A 17,863-nucleotide genomic window follows, 5' to 3' on the forward strand; every position below is an offset into this window, starting at 1 on the left:
TCGGGCAGGGCCTGGGTGCCCGACATGTCAATCTGTCCCTGGATATAAGAGAAATAGATATGAGATACATAGATAGATATGAGTTAGATAGATATGAGAAAGATAGATAGATAGATATGATATATAGATAGATAGATAGATAGATAAATAGATAGATATGAGGTAGATAGATAGATATGAGATAGATATGATATAGATATAAGATAGATAGATATGACAGAGATAGATAGATATGATATAGGTAGATAGATATGAGATAGATAGAAAGATATGACATAGATAGATATAAGATAGATATGAGATAGATAGATAGATATGAGATAGATAGATCGATAGATATGAGATAGATAGATATGAGATAGATAGATAGATATGAGATAGATAGATATGAGATAGATGATAGATAGATATGAGATAGATTGATATGAGATAGATTGATATGAGATACATAGATATGACATAGATAGATAGATATGAGATACATATATATGAGATAGATATTAGATAGATAGATATGACATAGATAGATATGAGATAGATATGAGATAGATAGTCATATTAGTGTTTCCCTGCCAGGATGACTCCAGCTGTTGCAAAACTACAACTCCCAGCCAAAGGCATGCTGGGAGTTGTAATTTTGCAACAGCAGAAGGGTAAAAAAAATGCAGCCACATCTCAAAGCGGCCCCAGGGCCGGTGGCCCATCGGCAATTTTCCCGGTAGGCCAGTCCAGCCCTGCTCATTAGGTTGACATACGTGTCCCAGGCTACATTGGCCAGCCGGGACTGTGCTATGGTCGGATTAACATTGACCACCACACTTACTTCAGCAGCTGATGCCACTGATACAACTGTAGGTGCCGGTTGGTTCGGCCACACCTCTTTAGGTGGAGTAGGCTGCGGCACATCGGTCGGTGCCTGCTGATTAGGCCACACCTCCGGGTGGGGAGTAGGCCTAGGCACATTGGTTAGTGCCCAGTGAATAGGCCTCACCTCCTCAGGGAAAGTAGGCCTGGGCATTTTCTGTGAGAGAAGATGCTGAGCTGGACCTCTTCAGGAATTTAGGAGCCATGATGGGCGCCTCGGACAAATAGATGTCTTTTTGGGATGATATCAGGAAGCCTCTTCGACCTAATTCCATGGGGATCTGCGTCCCAGTCGTCCGATGGGAAATACGTAAAAAGGCAGTTGAGTAGGGTTCTTGGGCCTGGTAAAAGCTGCTGCCCATTCTCCACGCAGACTCCTCATCGGGGTATATTCCACTATCTCCCCTTTTTCTAAGGAGTGGAGTACTGGAGGCAGGTAGTCCCACTGAACGGCTCTCCTGTTTACAAGTATGGTACCTCCATGCCGGCAGTCTTGGAGGGTGCAAAAGCCCCGTACTCTATCAAGCTTCATAACGGTGGCGCGTCGGAGCTCCAAGGGTGGCTCACCCTCTCGTCGATAGTCCAGATTATGTATACAGAGAGCCTCCAGCCTTTTTGTATCCTGCTGTTGCTTCAGCTGTACTTCATAGGGCAACTGCTTAGGCCCGTACCTTTCTCTGTGTTGGGCTTTCAACTTTTCTATGATGCCGGATATTTCGGCCTCTCTGCGGGCTCTCTCAGCCTGTGCTGTTGGGACTGGTGGATGGGACTTCCCTGGCAAGGGAAGGACATGATCCCACATATATTGAATAAGCACTGGCTCGTCGCCAAACACCCATTGAGGAAGAGGGGTTGACTGCGGGCATGCGCTAACTGGAACAGACTTCGGCACTGGGGGCTCCCTATCTGGGATGGAGGAATGAGAAGGCGTAGAAAATGCGGCCTCGTCTGGCGTACTTACATCCGACACCTCGGTTGCAATCTCTGCCCAGGATCCCCAGATCTGTGGTGAGGGGACAAACTCACTGGCAATGCTGCTGCTGAAGACTGTGGTTATTCCCCTTTCGGGGTAGCTGGCCATTCATCGTCCTATGGAAGCGGGGGCAGGTTGGAGGCCTCCTCGGCCCCGAGGGACAGGCGCTGCAAACGGTCAGCTAAATCATGGAACAGCTGCGCTGCGGCCACGGCAACTTTCCGCTGCTCCGGCGCCATCTTGCTGCTCTCTTCACGTGCTCCGGTGGGCTCTGCCATGTCTGCACACCTCTCTGCCATTTCCGGACTGAAGAGGGCTGGCCGCGTGGTCTCTATTATCAGAGGCTTCGACAAAATGGCGGCTGGTCGGAAGGACGTCATCGGTGCAGCGCTGAATTCCTGTCCCCCCGGCAAACACAAGCAGATAACAACAGTTCCACTTTGGCATCGAGATGGCTACATGATGTCCCCGCCCAAGGGCGGGACGCAGACCAGCGCGGGACATTTTGGCACGCTTCTCGAGTTCTTCAGTTATTTTCTGTAATGAAGCACATAACATGGCTTCGCCCCGAATTTTACACATTGCCACAATACAGTATTTTTCACCTCCCCCTTACTTTTTCTAGTGCCCTGGCAAAGCACAATTTCACTGACAATGTCCTGTCCCCTTTTGGGCACAATTTCGGTCGCGGCTTGCGACAATCCTGGACAGTTCTCTATACACAATCCTGCAAAGGGGGAGGACTAGTGGCACTTGCAATAACGGTATACACTCGTTTTTTCATTGCGGGTGGCTTGGTGGTTGAATTATTAAAGGCACACACCTGTATCCTGTTCGTGGGATGCCAAAAGAGATGTGGTGACCACAGGTGTTGCAATGGATGTCGCAGGGTCGGGTGGAATTAACCCCGGGGGAAAGATGTTGTTAACCCCTTAGTGTTCGTGATGCCAGGAAGTGGTTGTTTTGGTATAGGGACCGCCGACAACCAGCCCAGAAACGGCATTCAATGAATGAATGTCCACAGCAAGGGTTTGAAGTAACTGGAACTTTTACTTGTAATATGCAGGAAACAGTCTTTACAGTTATGCAGTTTCCACAGAGGTGACCGGGACACAGGGAACCTTGCAGGCTTGCTTGGACTTGTAGTTATTGTATTAATTAAGCAGGCCACTGTACTACTGATTTAGTAGTTTAGAAGTGGCTGCTGATCTTTAGGTTTGGCCTAGATGAGATGAATTTGGATAGTACAGGACTTTGTGCTTTCTTCAATACCAGGAAGAGGTAAGAGAGTGCAGGAACAAGAGAGTGAATTAAGAGACTACAGCCCTAATATACTAGGGGGCTGGACTAAAGCCCATTGGTTGCTGGTTGCCTGCGGTACCGGTGCCCTTGGAACTCTGGTTATGTCATGTGACTGCAGGTCACATGACCAACACTCTACACACTTTGTACAACTTTATTCAAATGAACAATCACATTAAAAGAACATAATAAATACACATGGCATTTATACAATACACGTAATATAATATAACCTGGGGGAAGCCGTGCAGGAGAGCCCTGTGGAACTAAAGGACTCTTCCTGAGGGTACTTAAGGATGGTACAGAACTAGGTTTGGTACCGGGACACCACAAAAGAAAGAAGTTCAAAATGGAATCCATCCATTCAGTCCTAGCGGTGCTAGAAGAAGGGGATTACATGGCGACCTAAAGGAAACCTACCTTCATGTGCCAATTCTCCCAGGCCTCTGGAGATTTCTAAGCGTGGTGATCCTGAAGGAAGGTAGAATTAAGTGTTACCAATTTACCCCTTTTCTGTTCTTCCTGTTGTCTGCCCCTCGAGTATTCATAAAGGTAGTGGTAATCCTCTCAGCACACCTCAGACTCAAGGGGTCTGCATGATTCCTTACGTGAATGACTGGCTCATCAAGGCTCCATCAGAAGACCAGTTATCTCTGGACCCTCAGTTGCCATTACAAGTCCTAACAGACCCTGGATTTATCTCTAATTTATGGAAGTCACATCTAGCACAATAGAATGTGTGCCACTTCTTCTGGGTTAAATAGATTCGTCATCCATGAGACTATATCTGTCAGAAGATCGTGTAGCCAAGATCACGTCAAAGGAGGAGAACACCCAGGCATATGTGGTTATATCAGTGCAATTAGCCATGAGCATCCTATGGCTTGGGTGAAAATTTCGCTGGAGACCCTTGCAGGTAAAGATCTTTCTTTCGTTTGCCACGAGGAGAGAACTGTCCTGGTGTTTACGGCAGACAATGTCTTTGTAGGTAGGTCCCTGTTCAGTTCTCCTAAACTGATTCTCCCCACTGATGCTTTGGTAACAGGTTGGGGGGGGGGGGGTCTAATCTTGGCAACAGATGGGTCCAAGAGAGACATCAAGTTCAGAGCCTTCCATTTCCTCCAATCTCAGAAAGCTTTGAGTTATTTATCTGGCACTTATATGGTTCCTGACGCACACCCAAGCCAAGGAGGTCTTAGGCTAATCAGACAACTTACCAGTGGTGTTCTAAGTGAACAAGCAGGGCAATACATGGTAACCTCTGCTTATGGCAGAATGCCACCTGTTCATAATTTGTGAAGAACATCACCTTCTAGACATCCAGGCAGTTCACATATGGGGCTCACTGAATAACAGGAAAGGAGAGAAAGTTTAACCTGTTGGGGACCATGGGTGTATGGGTACGCCCTTGCGCCCTGGTACTTAAGAGCCAAGGGCGTACCTGTACGCCCGTGGGAATTTCGATCCTCGCCGCTAGCCAGACAGGGATCGGAACGGGAAGCTTGTGGAAATCATTCAGCAGGCATCCCGTGCAAATGCCTGGGGAGATCCTGAGATTTATGATGACCCGATAGCCTGGAAAATAGGAAGGATAGGAGCGAAGTGGCAGGGTGCCACCTCCTCCTATCCCCTGCGATTGGCCGATCAGGACTGACCGGCAAATTGCAGGGCAGGGCGGGGGGTGAAAGTAAATTTCCCCCGCTCTGCCAACCCCTTGATGTCGGGTCAGAGCGGGGGAAGATGGCGGCGATGTGCGGGGGGCCATGAATGCAGCAGGGACCGTCAGTGGCCATTACCTTATTTCACCAGGGACAGGTGGCTGACAGGAGGCGGCAGGCAAGTGGAGGCAGCGGCGGTGGTGTCTCAGATGCAGCAGTGAAGATTGCCATAAAGTGATCTTCAATGCTGCTTCTAGGAGTTTCAAAACTACAACTCCCAGCATGCCCAGACAGCCTTTGGCTGTCTGTTCACGCTGGGAGTTGTAGTTTTGCAACATCGGGAGGGCCACAGTTTGGAGACCACCGTCCTTCCAGATGTTGCAAAACTACAACTCTCAGCATGCCCAGACAGTCCAGGCATGCTGGGAGTTGTAGTTTTGCAACATCTGGAAGGGCACTGTTTGAAGACCACTATACAGTGGTGTCCAAACTGTAGTGCTCCAAATGTCAATTCTAAGCACGCCGAGACTGTCCAGGCATGCTGGCCCTTCAGATGTCGCTGAACTACAACTCCCAGCATGCCTGGGCAGTCTGGGCATGCTTGGAATTTAAGTTTTACAACAACATGGGGGCTACAGTTTGGAGACCACTACACAGTGGTCTCCAAACTGTTCTTCTCCAGATGTTGCATAACTACAACTCCCAACAAGCCCTTTGGCTGTCTGGGCATGCTGGGAGTTGTAGTGTTGCAACAACTGGAGGCACACTGGTTTGGGAAACATTGTCTATTTCCTAACTCAGTTTTTCCCAACCCGTGTGCCTCCTGCTGTTGCAAACTATAACTCCCAGCATGCACTGACAGACCATGCATGCTGAGAGTTGTAGTTTTGCAACAGCTGGAGGCACAGGGGTTGGGAAAAACTGAGTTAGGAAACAGACAGTGGTGTGGAAACACTGCGGTAGTCTGTTACCTAACTCAGTGTTTCCCAATCCCAACCAGCGTGCCTCTAGCTGTTGCATACCTGCAACTCCCAGCATGCACAGTCTGTCAGTGCATGCTGGGAGTTGTAGTTTTGCCCCCCTCATGTGAATGTACAGGGTACATTCACATGGACGGGGGTTTACAGCAAGTTTTCCACTTCAAATTTGAGATGCAGCACATTTTCCGCTGCAGCGGGAAACTCACTGTAAACCCCCGCCCGTGTGAATGTACCCTAAAAACACTTCACTACACTAACCCAAAATAAAGAGTAAAACACTACATATACACTACACCCTTACACTGTTGCCGCCCCCCCCCCCCCCAATAAAAATTTTAAATGTCCTGTATGTCAGTTTTTCCTCCACCTGTTGCAAAATAACAACCCCCAGTATTGCAGGACAGCCATTGACTGTCCAGGCATGTTGTGAGTTTTGCAACAGCTGGAGGCACCCTGTTTGGGGAAAACTGATGTACAGTATTTTTGGTGGCGTAGGCAAGTGTAACGCTTGCATCCGGGTACACCCCTATGAAAATCACTAATATAGGCCTCAAATGCACATTGTGCTCTCTCACTTCAGAGCCCTGTTGTATTTTTAAGGCAACAGTTTAGGGCCACACATGGGATATCTCCGTACTCAGGAGAAATTGTGCTACAAATTTGGGGAGCCTTTTTCTCCTTTTACCCCTTATGAAAAGGTAAAGTTGGGGTCTAGACCAGCATGTTAGTGTAAAAAAACTAAAAGATTTTACACTAACATGCTGGTGTTGCTCCATACTTTTCATTTTCATAAGAGGTAAAAGGAAATAAAGACCCCAAAATTTGTAACACAATTTCTCCCAAGTAGAGAAATACCCCATATGTGGACGTAAAATGCTTTGGGCGGCGCACAACATGGCTCAGGAGTGAGAGCGCACTATGTACATTTGAGGCCTAAACTGGTGATTTGCACAGGGGTGACGGCTGGTTACAGCGGTTCTGACATAAAGCAAAAAAATTAATACCCACATGTGACACCATTTTGGAAACTACACCCCTCACGGAACGTAACAAGAGATATAGTGAGCCTTAACACCCCACAGGTGACTGACAGATTTTTGGAACAGTGGTCCGTGAAAATGAAATATGTAATTTTTTATTTGCACAGCTCACTGTTACAAAGATCTGTCAAACGCCAGTGGGGTGTAAATGCTCACTGCACCCCTTGTTACATTCCTTGAGGGGTATAGATTCCCAAATAATGTTTTTTTTTCTTTTTTTGCTGTTCTGGCACCATGTGGGCTTCCTAAATGAGACATGCCCCCCAAGAACCATTTCAGCAAAATTCGCTTTCCAAAAGCCCAATGTCGCTCCTTCCCTTCTTAGCCCTCTAGTGCACCCGCAGATCACTTTACATCCACATATGAGATATTTCCTTACTCGAGAGAAATGGGGTTTCAGATTTTGGGGGACATTTTCACCTATTACCCCTTGTGAAAATGAAAAATGTGGGGTAACATCAGCATTTTAGTAAAAAAAAATGTATTTTTCATTTTCATGTCCAACTTTATAGAAAATTTGTCAAACACCTGTGGGGTGTTAAGGCTCACTGTACCACTTGTTATGTTCCTCCAGGGGTGTAGTTTACCAAATAGTATACCATGTGGGGTGTTTTTCGCTGTTCTGGCACCATAGAGGCTTCCTAAATGCGACATGCCCCCCAAAAACCATTTCAGCAAAACTCGCTCTCCAAAATCCCATTGTCGCTTCTTCTCTTCTGAGCCCTCTAGTGCACCCACAAAGTACTTTACATCCCACATATGGGGTATTTCCTTACTCGAGAGAAATTGGGTTACATATTTTGGGGGTCTTTTTCTCCTTTCCCCCCTTGTAAAAATAAAAAATATGGGTCTACAAGAACATGTTAGTGTAAAAAATGAAGATTTAGAATTTTCGCCTCCACTTTGCTGCTATTCCTGTGAAACACCTAAAGGGTTAACACATTTTCTGAATGTCATTTTTAATACGATGAGGGTGCAGTTTTCATAATAAGGTCCATTATGGGGTATTTCTAACATAAAGACCCTCAAATTCACTTCAAAACGGAACTGGTCCCTGAAAAATTCAGATTTTGAAATGTACTTGCAAAATTAGAAAATTGTTGCTGAACTTTGAAGCCCTCTGATGTCTTCAAAAAGTAAAAACATGCCAACTTTATGATGCAGACATAAAGTAGACATATTGTGCATATGAATCAATATATAATTTATTTGGTATGTCTATTTTCCTTACAAGCAGAGAGCTTCAAAGTAATAAAAATGCTACATTTAAAAATTTTTCATGAAATTTTAGAATTTTTCACCAAGAAATTATGCAAGTATCTTCAAAAATTTACCACTATCATGAAGTTGAATATGTCACGAAAAAACGATCCCAGAGTTATTAATGCTTAGTGATTAAGTGACAGTGGTCAGAATTGCAAAAAATGCTCCTTAGGCTAGGTTCACACTGCGGGATCTCTGGGCAGAATTTCTGCCGGAGATCGAGCCGGCGGCACTAGGATCGCGCGGACTGCATTGCCGTCCCCATAGACGGCAATGTATTTCTGGGTGTATCTTTTGGGAGATCTGCTCAGAAATGCATTGACATCTGTGGGGACAGCAATGCAGTCCGAATGGTCCTAGTGCCACCGGATTGATCTCTGGCAGAAATTCAGCCCAGAGATTCCGCAGTGTGAACCCAGCCTTAATGTCAAAATGGGCTCGGTCCCCAAAGGGTTAAATTTACTTACCTAAATTTCTTCTTTCCATGGGTCCCGAAGGCAGCACAAGAAACCCTCCCTAATAAATTGCATTGCTAAGAACTTCATGTGTTCTTCTGTGACTGTGGGGTTTCTATAGAGATGGCTATCTTGCCAATTATATAGTTGATAAATCTCATGATTGGCTAATTGTTCTTCTGCCCGTTCAGTAGGAAAAGAGTATGCTTAACCATTTGCATGCTGCCTTTGGGACTCACAAAAAGAAGAAATTTCGACAAATAAATTTTAACTTTTTCCCCTATTCAAGGTCAATTGAATTTTGTAGGAAAATGCATCCAATCATTGCCACAAAGTTTAATTTTATATCTCTAATTGTATTTCAGCACATCATTTTTTTTTATGTTTCTTTTACAAAGAGATAATTTTTTGGGGGTAGCTTTTGTTATTAAAACTTTTCATCCCACTAATAGACATATATTGCAATAGTAATATGCTACTCTACTGGAAGCCTGGTAATCTATCAGGATCCACACACAAAAAAACTATAAATTGTATCCAGTCACTGGGAAGAGGCAAGGCAGCTTCCAGTCATACTTGCCACTTTAATCTTTGGGGATCTCATAGAGCTGAGAACAGTGTCAAAATGCTATTCTCCTCACCTATGAGGTCCGGGGGCTGGTATGTAAGACCCTGGAGACCTGACAGGTTCTCTTTAACAGTATTTGATAATAATAAGTCAGACACTATGCAAGTCCACATCTATTCTTTGAAAATAGATTTTAATTGATTGAGTATGTAGCAGTTAACCACACTTAACCTGAAGCGTTACATACAAAATAGAGTTAAATTATTAATGTTACAATTGATGGTAAAGTGAATGACAGTATGCTAAAATATTTTACTTTTTTACTAGACATAAATAATCAGTTGGAGAGAAGATAAAACATAAATCTAATTAGAATTTAAAAGGCATTTTCTGAGGCTAAAACCAGCATTTTCTGATAAGTTGTATTTTTCTCCAAGTACATGCACACAATTATATTATCTATTTAAAAGTCAGCGAGCACAAGCCCATTTCATGTACACATGAGCACACCTCTTCTTGTAAGACATATTGCTAATAGTCATGCAACAGTGTTGTGACCTTTTGAATGGTTGTTCCACATAAGACAGCTCTTACTGCCTCATTAAAAATAATGGAGGCACACTAAAAAAGGCTGCCTTGGGCATGCCACTAGAAAGGTACACAAGGGTTAACCTAGTTTTATAAATTATATTCAAATTTCATCAGATAACTTTCATGCTGCGGGAAAATAGCAGCATGGAAAAGTTTACATGCCTCTCTGCAGCAGTAAATGGTTTGCTTCCTTTTAGCCAACATAAAATAAAGAGGAATCAATGTATTTACTTGACTGAAGAGATGAATAGTAATATAAATGGATTAGGCATAACTTAAAGGTGCCTAATATTGTGCGAGTCCCCCTTTTTCTGCCAAAACAACTTTGACCCATCAAGACAGGGGACTGCATTTGACCTCTGAAGGTGCCATGTGGTTTCTGGTATTGAAATGTTACTGTCATTAAAAAGCAAAAAACCTAAAACAAAACAATAAAAAACAAACAAAGTATTGAGTATTGATCAGACAATCAATATTGCTAGATATAATCAGGTGAAGCGCACAGCAGTGTGCTTTACTCCCTGGTTTGGTATTCAATTCCTCACTTTGCAGATGACAGGTTCCATAGACTATAGTGGAGCGTGTCTCCTGAGTGTTGAGCCGAAAGTGCAGCGCAGTGCCACTTATCCAGCAATATTTACTGATTTTATCATAGTACTATTTTGACTAGGGAAGAGATGGCACCAGGATTCACAATGGGAAGAGGGCAGTAAGATCCTCTGAGCAATGTTCTGCTTAGAAAACCTTTGGTCCAGTCATTCATGTGGATGTTAGACACATTCATGTGGTCCTAAGCACATACTAAATACCTTTACATTGTTGCTCTCCAAGTACACCCTTTCATGGCAATATTATTTTCTAATGGCCACTTTTAGCAAGATAATATGCTGTTCCAAAATGTAGGAATGGATTGCGGAACATGACAAAGAGTTCAAGGTGTTGACTTGGCCTCCAAATTTATCAAACCTTATTCCAACTTTGGGCCATACTGTAAAAACAAGTCTGATTCCCTTCACAAATTTAGAGGACTTAGAGGATCTGTGGAAGTTGTTTTCAAGTGTCATTGTTAGAGATGGGCGAATTTTAGAAAAATGCAATTCAGCCAATTTGCCAAAATTTCCCCCAAAATTAGTTTAGTTCCGAATTTATTTGCGGCGAATCGCTATTAAAAACGGCTATTTCTGGCCTACAGAGAGCCTCAATAGGGGTGTAGAACACTTTGCCTTGTCCTAACACGCATAGAGAGTTGGCTGTGTTAGTGAAATAATACTGTTATTCAGTATGACATGCATATTACAGGCATTGCTATTAGAATCACTGCTGCAGAGTGTCTGGATGTGGCAGCAGGGAGACCATATGGCGTCAAAATTGAAGAGAATAATTTTTGAGTACCCATTCTGGTGAGCATCAAGCTGGTGGTGCCTCTGTTCCAGCCTGTGCCTCTCGGCGCCCCCCCCAACACAACGTCTTACTCTTTGTGGAGCTGCAAATTAATTTAATCAGGTATGGTTCATTGTTATCGATCCAACCTGTTTCATTGAATTCTTGTGGTAATTCCACAGCTAATATATGATGTCGATGACCATAGGGCCTCAGTCTTGAAAAGATTACATCGATTTTTTTAAATTTAACTTTAACATTTTGAAATTGATATTTCATATTACACTCCCAAGTTTAACCCATTAAGGACCGAAGGTTTTTCCGTTTTTGCATTTTCGCTTTTTCCTCCTTGCCTTTAAAAAAATCATAACTCTTTCAATTTTGCACCTAAAAATCCATATGATGGCTTGTTTTTTGCACCACCAATTCTACTTTGTAATGACGTCAGTCATTTTGCCCAACAATCTACAGCGAAACGGCAAAAAAAATCATTGTGAGACAAAATTGAAAAAAAAAAAAAAAACGCTGTTTTGTAAATTTTGGGGGCTTCCGTTTCTACGTAGTAAATTTTTCGGCAAAAATTATACCTTATCTTTATTCTGTAGGTCCATACGATTAAAATGATACCCTACTTATATAGATTTCATTTTGTCGTACTTCTGGAAAAAATCATAACTACATGCAGGAAAATTAATAAGTTTAAAATTGTCATCTTCTTACCCCTGTAACTTTTTATTTTTGAGCATATGGGGCGGTATGAGGGATAATTTTTTGTGCAGTGATCTGAAGTTTTTAGCGGTACCATTTTTACATTGATAGGACTTATTAATCGCTTTTTATTCATTTTTTCATGATATAAAAAGTGACCAAAAATGCACTATTTTGGACTTTGGAATTTTTTTGCGCGTGACCGTGCAGTTTAATTAACAATATATTTTTATAATTCGCACGCGGCGATACCATATATGTTTATTTTTAGTTACACTGTGTTTTTTTTTTATGGGAAAAGGGGGGTGATTCAAACTTTTCATAGGGAAGGGGTTAAATGATTTTTATTCACTTTTTTTTTTCACTTTCTTTTTGCAGTGTTAAAGCTCCCATAGGCACCTATAACACTGCACACACTGATCTATTACATTGATCACTGGTTTCTCAAAGGAAACCAGTGATCAATGATTCTGTCGCTTGACTGCTCATGCCTGGATCTCAGGCACTGAGCAGTCATTCGGCGATCGGACAGCGAGGAGGCAGGTAGGGACCCTCCTGCTGCCCTGTAAGCTATTCAGGATGCCGCGATTTCTCCGCGGCTATCCCGACCAGCCCACTGAGCTAACCGGCATACTTTCACTTTCACTTTAGAAAGGGGTAATAGCTAAAGGGTTAACAGCGCGCGGCACCGCGATCAATGCTGCGCGCTGTTAGCCGTTGTTAGAGGCCGGGCCCGACCCGCTATGATGTGGGGCCACGCCGTGGCCCCGCGTTATAGATCAAGAGCGGACATATGACGTTCCAGTACGTCATGTGTCCTTAAGGAGTTAATGTCCCGGAACCCGGCATTTACTTTGAATAAATAGTATGGTTACAAAAGACCAAATCTAACAAGGAGTCACATGTTACCTGACGGCACAATGACAGAGCCTGGAGGCGGCATCAGTATGAGGAGACCATATAGTGGCTGAATAACACAGCCCGGAGTTGGCAGCTGCATGAGGAGAACATGTAGTGGCTGAATGACACAGCGTGTAGGTGGTGGCAGCATGAGGGGAACATATACATGTAGTTGCTGAATGACACAGCCTGGAGTTGGCGGCAGCATGAAGAGACCATATAGTGGCTGAATGACACAGCCTTGAGTTGGCGGCAGCCTGAGGAAAAGATATAGTGGCTGAATGACACAGATTGGAGTTGGCGGCAGCATGAGGAGAACATGTAGTGGCTGAATGACACAGTGTGGAGGTGGGGGCAGCATGAGGAGACCACATAGTGGCTGAATGACACAGCCTGGAGTTTGCGGCAGCATGAGGTTCAAATAATTTTTTATTTAATTTTTCAAGAATTTTTTTTCACAAAACAGAATTGGCCAATAGATAACAAACACGGCCAAAAGAACAATACATAAATAAATAGAGCAGAATCATACAAATTCTTTAGAAATGATCACTCAGTTTAGATACACTTCTTTAAAAAAAAAAAAAAAAAAAGAGGAATGAATCAGATCCATCGGATATTGTATAAGCATATCCGGAATGTGTTGGAAAAATCTATAAGATTTACCATAAATTAAATGAACAGATAACTAATAACTTTACTATACCTGAAGTAGTCCATCTGCAAGTAAATTTATGCAGGATCCCGCATTCCTCTTCTCTCTCGCCACAGGCAGCCATATAAAGTATGTGGAGAATATACCATACATCATGTAATGACCTATGTACATGTGTACGTAGCCCTTGGTATAGTCTACACACCAAAACGGTACTATGAACACTGGAACACAAGTAACGCCATTTAAGTGTGAAACGTGCAATAGTTAGGACTGTGGATAATGTTTCGTCCAGCTGCACCATCTAGACTTGCAGTCAGCTCTGGTATTCAACTTCCATGCGTACGTTGTTTCGTAGAAACAGTTGGTCTTGACAGCGTCAATAATGTAAGCAGTAGCCGGTACAGATGGAGTTTTTCACCTGGCTGTAATGTGTGTCCTGTAAGCTATTAAAATGTGGCAGATAGGTGTCCTAAATCTAACATCTACAGCATGCAGGCCTATATTTAAAAGTGCTAGTTTGCTAGACAAAGAAACTGATTTACTTGATATTAGTTTTATTAACTCACCAATGCCCTTTTTCAAGTTATGTAGCGTAGGACATGTCCAAAAGACATGGCTAATAGTGCCCACCTGCCCACATCCTCGCCAGCATAACTGGGAGCAAGTGGGTATCATAGAATGAAGCTTAGCAGGGGTGTGATACCATTTGGATGTAATTTTGAAAAATTGCTCCTTATGTCCAATACAAGATGTAGCCTTCTTTAATGTCAGATAAGCTTGAGCCCATTCGTAATTAGAAATAATAATGTTTAATTATTTTTCTCACTTGGAGTGTTGTGGACTATTATTTATGTATATATCATTATTGCAAAACTGGTAAATTGGTCTAGTTGTTAATTTGGAAATGGAGTCGGAGGATAGGCCCATCAAGTTGGTCAGATTTTGAGGTATTAGCACATTTCTTAAGGTGCTTAACAATAATGTCATATGTTTTCCTCTCAGAAAATTAGCATATGCGAAAATTCGCACGCCAGTCTCACACAGTAGTATTAGAGCCTTCTTTACACCACACAAGCTGGAAGCAGAGAGGGGTGATCACTGTGATGTGCACTGTGAAAAAAAAACCAAATATTCATAATTACGAATATATAGTGCTATATTCGCGAATAAAATTCGCATTGCGAATATTCACGAGCAACACTATTAATTAAACCACCGCACAAAAAAGAGAGAGTAACTAAATGCCGCTTGATTAAATATAATATCTTTATTGAAACAATATAATATAAAAACATGAGACCAAAATGAAGCTGGAATGAATAAGGACATCAAGAGCATAGGCCGAGCAACAGTACAGAGACACGGACAATAATATAATAATCTGGGAACAACTCTGTAGGAGTTGTATGCAATGCACCTGCACAATAAAAGAATTTGTCCTGTTTAAACACTGGGGACCCCGGCAGGGTAAATAATCCCTCCGGAAAAGAGACTACCAGTGTGTTACTAACAACTGGATCAAAGTGTATTGGCTATTTACAATGAAAGAATGTTAGTGCATAAGGTGCTAATTAGGGCTTACCCATTCTAAAGTGCCATGCTCCGCTCCCCAACGCCGTTTCCTTTCCTTTTTCAAGGGGCCGCTACTAACTGATGTCTCCCCACTAGTTGTTTATATATTGAAGGACCCGGAAGCTGTCTGATCAGGGCAGGGGGTCATTTCCTGGTGCCGTCGTAGCGTCCGGGCCCGCGATCTCCTGCCCCATTTCCAGCATCTTCGCCCGAGTGCGCAGGACCGGCAATAGTATTTGCCCGGCATGTGCATCTGGGTTCCGAGCCGGGCGGGACAGGGTAGCTAGGCAACGGACGCCACGCCGGTGCACCCGAACCCCCGACCTGCTATGACAGCATGAATAAAGTTGATTAGCTACAAATGAACCACAGTGTTGTTCCCAGGGTATCTCAAAGGTTAATACAGTAGTAATTCCATGTTGTTGTAATCTATAAAAATAATACTAGATATGTATGGTATATCTAAAACCATCTCCCATGGATGAAGCACAATTACTTTGTTGCATACAATGGAACACTTATACATGATATTAGCAATATATCAAATCAATATTAATTACATAAACTCTGCTAACACATAACTATACAATACATGATAAATATATCTGAAACGGTGCAAACATAATTGTGGTTATCAAAATACATGATACTATCGTTTATGACAAAAACAGTATAAAGTGATGCCCAAAGTGTAGTGCTGAAAAATATTAAAAACCTGATAAATAAATATGAAAATGTGCAGACATGATTATGATACTAAATTTTATGTCTTGACAACAATCAAAATACATGATGCTATAAAAAACGATATCAAGTGATACCCAAAGTGTAAGAAAAAAAAAAAATTATTTTCTCTTTTTTTTTCTTCTTTTTTTTCCCCTTTCCCTTTTTATTATCTAAAGTGTGTATGATGAAAAAACATGAGATAATGTGACACATCATAGAAAACAAAAAATGTTATTAGTGCAGTATATCACGGAACACTCGAGTGCCCAAAAAAATTTCAATAATCAAAAATATATGAAAAAAACTTTCTAGTGTTATTAAACTCTGCACTGCTCATGTTGCACAAAAGAGTAGACCATGATAGTGCGTGTAAAAATGTACAATTGCCAATAGTTATGATGTTGAAAATGGGGGGAAAACTTCAGGAAACACTTGTCAACCAGATTGAACACGTGTGCTATGCAGGGCGCATGTCTCAGGCTTCCTTGACGAAGCACAGACAAGATGTTTTTCCCATTGTCGGTCACCATGGTTCCCATTTCCAGTTTTCATGGAGTAAGCCACGATTTCTTGATGAATGACTTTTAGCAGTTCCTCCCCTGTTTTACTCCATTTGCCAAGGCATACCATGTGAAGAACAGAGTGACACCACTGTGCCCTGCACACAGGGTATGCTGGAGGGGCACTGAGACTTGTCCATGCAGTGGAGGCTGAGGACACGGTGGAGGATGAGGAGGTGGAGTCGCACACTGTCACAGGAACAATGGCCTGAGAGCATGGAGGCAGAAGCGGCGTGACCTGTCCAAGTTGCTGTTGTTGTGGCTGTGCAGGAACCACATTCACCCCGTGGGCTGTAACATGTATTGTCCCTGACCGTAGTTACAGCTCCACACGTTGGCACCGACAGGCTCAAGGACTGGCCCACCTTCGGTTCCACAAATTTGTGCAGGGCTGGTACTGCTTTCCTTGCAAAGAAATGACGGCTTGGTACTCTCCATCTCGGCTCGGCACAAGCCATCAGTTCTCTGAAAGGTGCAGAGTCCACCACTTGAAAAGGGAGGGACTGCAGCACCAGCAACTTGGACAGGAGCACATTCAGCTTCTGCACTGTTGGATGAGTGGACGCATACTGTTGCCCCTTGGACATGATTCGCCGATGGATTGCTGGCGGACTGACTGACTCAAAGTAGGGGGAGCAGGAGCATCTGGAGCAACAGAAGATGGGTATGACACTGACACACAGCTCCCTTTGGCTGAGTGGGTGGTGCCTTGGCTGGCTGAAATAGGGAGCGCATTCCACTAGGTGATGAAGCAGGCTGGACCACCACATCAGAGCCACGTTTCTCCCTGGCCGCTTTATGGTGACACTGAATATGTTGACACAGGGCCGTGGTGCCAACATTGGCTCCCTGGCCACGCTTCACCTTCTGCCGACACATATTGCATGTGGCCATCCTTTGGATGCTTGATGAAAAACTGCCACACTGCCGAGTAGCTGATTTTCCCACCAATAGTCCACACTGATTGACTGTTACTTCCACCAACTCTAGGAACCCCTGTTTCACTACCTCCCGTGAAGGTTGGCTGCCATGAATCAGGTGGTCTACCCCGGGCACATTTTGCTCCAGGCTTTCCACTTCTGCCCCATGCTGACTGCCAACCATGCTACCACCTTGCTCATTCAGCTGCTGCCTCACGGGCAACCTTCAACCCTCTTCTCCTGATGAAGCTGAAGCTCTTTCTGCACCCGGCTTCCAAGTGCGATCGGCTTCATCATCATCATCATCGAGTTGTGTCTGCACATCACTGATGTCCTCCTCAGGCTCCACAACAGTGTCTGCTTCAGGAGCCTGAATGCTCGCAACACCACCTCCCATGCCACTCTTTTCATCACTACTTGCCCGCCTAGCATAGGAAGCTGTGGATGTCTCCTCCAATTCTTGGATGGGCAGTAGCTGCTGACTGTCCTTTAGATCATCCTCAATAAATAGTGGATATGAACCCACAGCATAAGATACTTCTGTGGGGGAGGGAACAACATAGGACAGATGCAATGGGAGGACAGGGACTGCTCGTAGGCCATGCCACCTGAGGGCTGTGTCTGAGGAACCCACTGACTGTTCACTGGGGTTGTCAGATGTCACTTGTGAGGAAGTGGATGACCGTGTTAACCAATCGATGACGGCAGATGGGTTGCTGGTCGAGACATGACCACTAGCTGATAC

The sequence above is a fragment of the Hyla sarda genome, chromosome 1 (assembly GCF_029499605.1).
Source record: "Hyla sarda isolate aHylSar1 chromosome 1, aHylSar1.hap1, whole genome shotgun sequence".
NCBI classification, from domain to species: domain Eukaryota; kingdom Metazoa; phylum Chordata; class Amphibia; order Anura; family Hylidae; genus Hyla; species Hyla sarda.